Source organism: Coptis chinensis, chromosome 7, assembly GCF_015680905.1.
Source record: "Coptis chinensis isolate HL-2020 chromosome 7, ASM1568090v1, whole genome shotgun sequence".
Lineage (NCBI taxonomy): Eukaryota > Viridiplantae > Streptophyta > Magnoliopsida > Ranunculales > Ranunculaceae > Coptis > Coptis chinensis.
The window spans coordinates 20,645,589-20,653,240 of record NC_141462.1 but is presented as its reverse complement, the minus strand read 5'-3'; the positions used below and the strand labels follow the sequence as shown (position 1 = coordinate 20,653,240).

The window sequence follows — 7,652 nt, the reverse complement described above, 5'->3', positions numbered from 1 at the left end:
CCACTTGCCACTGATTCACCTTTACCATGTATTGAGCCATCTCCTATCCCTCCTGTACTAGTTACTATTGATGCTGATTTACCGGTTGTTGATAGAACTGATATTCCACCTATTGTTGTTCGGAAAGAGAAGTGTACTAAAGAGATGCCAGCTAGATATGCTAATACTGTGGCTTATTCTATCAATGATTATACTTCAAATCATCATTTGTCTCATAGTTACAAATCTTTTTAGGCTTCTCTCTCATTAGTTGATATACCACGTACAGTGGCAGAGGCGTTGGCCCAGCCTCATTGGAAGGTTGCGATGTTGGAGGAATTACATGCATTGGAGGTCAATAATACTTGGTCCTTGGTTTCCCTTCCGCCTAGGTGTAGAGCAGTCGGGTGCTGTAAATGGGTTTTCACGGTTAAACAAAATCCAGATGGAACGTACAGTTAGTAGGTACAAGGCTCGGTTGGTTGCTAAAGGATATGCTTATCATGAGACCTTTGCTCTTGTGGCCAAGATGAATACGATTCGAGTTATCTTTTCTCTTGACGCATCCAAGTCATGGCCCCTTTTTCAAATGGATGCGAAAAATGTCTTTCTCAATGGAGCTTTACATGAAAAGGTTTATATGTCTCCACCACCTGGTTTCTGTTCTTCTACTTCAAGCTTGGTGTGACGGTTGAAGAAGTCAATCTATGGGCTTAAGCAATCTCCTCGCACTTGGGTTGATACATTTGCTGCAGCCCTGACCGCATATGGATATGCTCAGAGACAAGCTAACCACACCTTGTTTCTTCGACACTCTAGTACGAAGATTGTTGTGTTGCTTGTTTTTGTGGACGATGTTGTTATTACTGACGATGATGTTCAAGGTATTAGTGACCTTAAATCTTATCTCACTACCCGCTTTCAAGTGAAAGATCTCGGCCCCTGCTTTACTTCCTTGGGATTGAAGTTGCTCATTCTAGTTTTGGTATTTTTATCTCTTAGAGAAAGTATATTCTTGATCTTTTCTCTGCTTCAGGGCAACTTGCATGTAGTCATGCTGAGACACCTATTGAATAGAACCATCACCTAACCAACTATGATGGAGAGTTGTTGGAAGACATTGGTCAATATCAGCGGCTTCTTGGGAAGCTCCTCTATCTTTCTTGTGTGATGTTTTTTCCTAATCTAGAAACACAAGTATTTTGCTGATACTCAAAGAATAATGAGAAGTATTGAATCAAGAAGAATAAGAGATCTAGAAGATGATGAGTTGAACCACGTTCTTTAATGGTTGCCTATATATCCTGTGAAAAGGAATCAAACTCAAAACGTTGTTCAACTAACTATTCTATTTATAAGAATAGATTAGATTTCCATAATTACTTGTGAATTAAGTAATTAGTGTTTAACTAGGAAACAATCTCTTGTCAAGTTTTATCCATACTCTTCTAGAAGCTCATGTTTCCCAAATCAATAAGTCTTCTTTAGTGACTTGAACAACAAGTTAGGAAACATGTTCAGGTTCGGATTGGGAGTTGGAGTTCCGAACTTTGTAGTTCTGGATTTGGAGTTCCTAGTCAGGAGTTAGCAATCCGAACCTACTACTCCAACCAATTCCGAATCTCGCTCCTCTTCTTATTTCACTCCCGAACCTAGGAAGTGAGTTAGTCAGGACTTGGACTTAAAAAGTGTTATGGTACTTCGCCACTACAACAGAAAATGCGTATTACATCACTGGAAAACTGATGTTAAAACTATATCACATCACTTTCGAAAGTGATTTTACTAGTAGTGACGTTAAAAATTAGTGTTTTTAACATCATTTTTTAATTGATGTCTGGAAGTGATGTCATAACATTTTAGATCACTTTTGAAAAGATGTTATAATGGTAACGATACGACGTCACTTCGTAAAGTGATGACCTAAAATGATGTTATAATAATACAAAATCACTTTTTAGTGATGTAATATTTAGCAATTTGACATCACTTTTAAAAAATGACGTTAGAAAAATCCATTGACATCACTTATGCTTGATTCACAAATGCACAAATTTAAATTGAAAAACAAAAATATAATTGGATCCAAATAGATTTGAACCATCAACCTCTCAAATTTTGAGCGCTCACGCCATTTTGAGCTTATGGATCCATAGTATCGCAAACTAACATTGACTAGCTACCTGGGAAAACACAACAGTAGCCTAAGAAATTAACTATACAAATAAGCAAAAAAAAAAAAAAAAAATTTGGAACTAAAAAATTCTAAGTTACTAACTACGATAGTACCAACCATGCTATTGAACCATATATTCAAGACAATGTTTAACTACTAACCGCAAATCAATTTCAAACGTACTAACAAGTTGAGGACAACAAGATATAAAAACCGCGTATACTTGAGCCCTTGTGGATCATCAACACAAATTTCTACAAAATTATGTAGACACCAATCATTTTGTAGAGAAATTTTTTGGGTAAAAAAGCATTTAAGAAATAATAAATGGGAAAGTATCGGGAAGTTCACCACATTTATGAAACTATTGAACTGTCCATATGCTTGCAATTTAAGTTTACATAGACGCTGAGTAAACACACTAGTTTACATTCTAAAGCTCCATTGTATATTCTAAAATTCTAATACCAGACCACTCAGAGGTATGCTAACACCCCCAACCACTTTAATACTAAGACAATGTACTTTGAGGGTAAAAGGTCGGCCAACTATTTAACAAGGGCCAATTGACTACACGCTATTCTAAGAATGGGTACAACCAATGTAACTTTGGTAAAAGCGAAAACGAATAATTATTTAAGATGTACCAAAAGCATTTCGTCCTTGACATGAATCCTAACGAACCCAAGAACCGTGTACATAGCTTTACCAAAGCAAAACAAATTGAAGACTTGCCGACCGCTTCTTGACATGAAATTCCAAATGAACCCAAGTAAGTACAATAAGTTATGTACATAATACGTATAAACTTGAAGAAGAGAGTTGCTCACTAAGTCCTTAAAAAAGTAACTCGGACTTTTTACTTACCTCTGTCATGGTTGAGCTTCAAATGGCACATCCTTTACAATGCCTGTAGACACTATCATGGATATTAAAAGCCAAAATATCCCACCTATCATGTTATAAGAGTGTCATTTATCTTTTATGGAAATTGCAAGTAGGGAATTGTAACAATATGTGTTGTTACCACGACCCTAAATATTGTTGTAATTGTTATTAATAACTACCTAACATATCTAGAATTATTGATCACTGTATTTCTCATCCTTGGAGTTGCACTATCATAAGCAATTAAAAAAACAACAAAAAATAACTAAAAAAATTAAGTGGAATTCATTTAAGCTAAAACGTCATAATCCTTTTGAATTTATATAAGTACTTGTGTTGCAAAACACCACCACCCCTACAACAACTAAAATGCCTGAGATTGTAGTTGCAAAGAAGTGCACTCACCTTCTTAATAACTATTGTTCCTAGTTGTATTCCAATGATTTTCAAATGAAATCACAAGCTACAATGCACCGTTATAGCTTCTACATACATCTGGATGAAGATATAAATGATGAGGTGGTAATAAAAGGTTGAACAAAAACTACAGTAAAGGGATTGACAAACTATAAGTTAAAGGAAAACTTTAAAAGGAAAATACACAATGCAAAAAAGAACCTGAGCAATCACTTGTTTTTTTGCATGTTAACGGTGTCCTTGAGTTCCCTTTTCTCTCCTCCTTCAATTAGCTTCAACAAGTCCTCCAATCGATGTCAATTCGTCCTCCCCGATTGATCTCCCATGTGTATTAGTTATGGTGGTTCTCCAATCCAAATAGAAGAGTTCGATCTAGTTTACGAAAAAAATAGAAGAAACTGATTCGGTGGGATTGGAATTTTAATTCGACAGTGGTTGTTGAAGTGGGTATTTTTTTCGGCGTTGGATTGGGGTGCACTGCTGTTGGGCGAGAAAGATGGAGAGAATTAGTTAGGTTTTGTGCGTAACACAAGAGAAGGGATAAGTAGTAGTAGATGGCATAGTAGATTTATTCGTTAGGTTCAATGTTTTGTTCCTGACATGGCATAACAAAAGCTAGTCAAGTCTTTCATTTCATGGGTATGTTTGGCACTTTGGCCAAATAGTCCCTCTCAAACTACACATCAGTTACCCCAACACCAATGCTTATCATACTTTGGTCCATGGCTAGGATAATATGATCGACCATTTGAAAAATCTACCATGACCCCACTTAAAATTCCTTTATTAGCCATCACTATCTAAACTCCAAAAAAAATGAAAATACACCTGACCCGCGCCAATGTTATATGAGTATCACCTTGAGCTCGAACGATGACACTCACTCTGTATCACTCCACTTCCAAATTATGCCAAATTTCATTCTTTCGAGCACTTCTATTCATTATATTTATTTTCTGTAAAAATTATCATCAAAGCACTAATTAAATCAAACAAATCAAATAATATGACTAAATAATCTAATTCTAACTTTAGCTACTATAGCCGTTGCCTAAGGCATAGAGTCAGCAACGTGTCCATCTAATAGCAACCGTGGGACATCACTTTTAAAGTGATTTGTTTATCAAAACTAAACATCACTTTTAAAGTGATTTAATATTTGTACTTTTCACGTCACTTATAAAGTGATCCAACAAGTGATATAAAAGATTAAACCACATCACAAAATTTACATCACTTCCAAAAGTGATGATGTAGAAATTTTCTAAATCACTTTAGAGAAAAGTGTCGTCAAAACAAGATTACCACAAACTACTAATATCACTTATGGAAAAAGCGACGTCAAATTTTACATACAATGTAATATCATATTTGTAGAAGTGATGTCATATCATAAAATTGTTGCAGTGAAATTCCTACCCACACTAAGACCATACCCGAGCGTTAAGAAAATATTGCCACATGCCACATATTTATTTGCTAAACTATGTACACACAGATGCCCCTCTTTTTTCATCATGGGTTGTAACTCAAACCCTTAAGGCAAAAAGGTAAAAAGTCGTTGCGCACGTTGCGTAAAACCACTGCACATAAAAAAAAAAAACATTGAGCAATATACGACAATTTTCTCCTTGGAATTTATGCCCAAAATCTCACATTATTTCAACTTAAGGAATCGTGTTATGTGGAGTTGTGGACATGCCACAACCATAACCCGAACTTGTCTTATAATAACCCGGATGTGGACATATCAAGACTTTTCCAAATCACCGTGACCCAGACTTGGATAAATAGATCAGGAGTGTCAAGGTATAGGAACTAAACTTTTTTTCTGGTTCGGACATGTCTTATTATATAACCCGGACCTGAGCAGATAAGCACATGCCGCACAACACCCGGACTTGTGATTGAAAAGAGAATCCGAACCTTCACCGATAACTCGGGCCTGTACCAATGCCTCACGTGTGGGGATCTTAAAGGGTGCTAAGCCATAGTTCCTCCCAAAGAACATTTACATTTCCTAGCTGATTTATCATGAGTTGTACATCTTGAACTAATCTTGGGTAAAGCTTGCTTAGACACCCTAGTATGTGTTGAAGCTCCTCTGAAGGCTCCATTTATATCCATCATCAACAAGCCCTCCAATTGCTTCCGAACGACTTGCTCTGGATAGGTAGTTAACTGGGCAAACAGTTGGGGCATAATTTTCTGCCATGGCAACAAAGGAGTTGTTGAAAGACCAGTTTCAAGGGTATCTTGCAACTCCACTCCATAGTTGAGAAGAATAGTTAGGGCATATAACATAGCCCTGAGAGTGTGGCATTCAATCTGTTGCTTTAGAGAATAAATATTATAGCTAACTAGATTCCCTTCCCAAAGGGAAAATGAATATGAAAGGTGTGACGCCCCAAATCTCAAACAATTATATACCTAAGATACGTACGTGACTTTTCTGAAAAAATTTCGCAGATGTCTCCTCTGTATTTTCAACATTTCATAAATATGATAACATGTCATAACCTGAAAATCACAATAATATATTTCACATTGGTTAACCTAGCTACTTAACCGTCTCGACCAATGCCAGAGCAGTTAAGTAACCGGCCTATAAACATGAGATTACTTCAACATTGGGACTTAGTACGCTAAAGTACTTGAATGTCTAGACTAATGCCAGATCATCCAAACACCTTGTACAAAGTCATTATCGAAAACACAAGTTAAATGCATACATCCAAGTCCCATAACTATCAAAAGGTTTACGCCCTTAACAATAAGTACTTACTATAAAACTTTCTAAAAGAGATACAAAGAGAAAGATTTTAAGGCGTCTCAACAAGTGCTTGATCACTTGAGTACCAAACTAATATCGACTAAACAAACTAAACAAATAAAGATATCTCTAATATGGCAACCGGGCAGACACAAATACAACTAGAAATAATGACACTTATAGAAATAAATATTTAAGTTATAGTAAAGCATACTCTCAGTGTCATTCCCGCATCTGTTTATTTGTAACCAAATGACATATGTAAAACATTAAACTTGAATCACTTAATTTTAGTTCTTCTAAGCAAAAATACGCAAAGATTCTATATTAAACATATCACACTAAGCACGCTCTAAGATATATAGTTACAAAATAAAACAACGATCAAACATTAGAAAAAATGAACTCTACGGGGTGGGTATCTACTTATGGGAGCATCTGCCAGGTCGCCGCCTATGTACTCTTTCAGGGATCAAGCCATATGTATTTCTTCCTTCAGAGCTCGACAGTTCAACACTAGAACTTAACAGTTCAACACTAACCATACCAAACACTTAAGACATTATCAAGTACATAACTCGTCCCTGCTTTAGCATGCAACATATAGCAAAGGGACCATCTCTTACTGTGACAACACTCAAAACTCCATTCATTCATCAAATACAATGTCCATTAGGATCACAGCATAAAACACACAAATAATACATACAAGCGTTATAGTTGAACTATTTATCAAGCTTTACCAAATTATTAAATAGTGTGTGCATGACATATCTAGATTTCCTGCAACAAGGTTTACTTGAGAGTGTACCTTTTGGAGTACAAGGTTATGACTCCAACTCCTAATATATAATAACAGTAAATACCACAAATAATGATACAAAACCATTCCAATTCGCTAGAAGAGTCATAGAGAGTGATATCACAACATACTAACAATCTCTAGAAGGTAATTGTTACACTAAACATGCAATTCATAGTGAGACGAGAGTAAGAGAACATATACACATGCTAGAAAGTCCAATTTTCACATAAACTAGGATTTCTACTCAAACTACAAACATTCACTTAAACTAGTGAAAAGAAAGGGTAGATGCATATACTTGCCTTTATCATTTTTGTTATCAAATTCCAGCGACCTATCTTTGGTTGGCTCTTCCTCCACTATAGATAATAGCTCCAATCAATGAAATCCTGACTGATTTTCCTCAAATAAATGGGGCTACTAAACTCAAAGTGCGATGAACAAGATGATTTATGCAGGTGCCGACTAGCAAAGTCGGTAAAACCTTTGGGTGATGATACTAGAGGTTTGGGGCTCGAACCCCGCCAGCATCAAAGAGTTACTGATCTCATTTAAAAACAGGCTTGCCAACCAAAAAAAAAAACAAGATGATTTATCAACCTCCTTGGTAACCT

At 36.1% G+C, this 7,652-nt stretch overlaps 1 long non-coding RNA gene across 2 annotated transcripts; it reads right to left on the bottom strand.

Annotated features, from left to right (window-relative positions):
• Window positions 1-2,170: 2,170 nt before the first annotated feature.
• LOC147486544 (uncharacterized) lies at window positions 2,171-4,045 on the bottom strand. Of its 2 annotated transcripts, none has more exons than XR_015203123.1 (4): window positions 3,662-4,045; window positions 3,449-3,538; window positions 3,023-3,107; window positions 2,171-2,896 (listed from the first exon to the last, which is right to left on the bottom strand). It is a non-coding gene; the product is annotated as an uncharacterized LOC147486544 (long non-coding RNA). The 2 variants fall into 2 exon arrangements; XR_015203124.1 differs by having other exon boundaries at window positions 2,172-2,896; window positions 3,023-3,065.
• Between the last annotated feature and the right edge of the window lie 3,607 nt (window positions 4,046-7,652).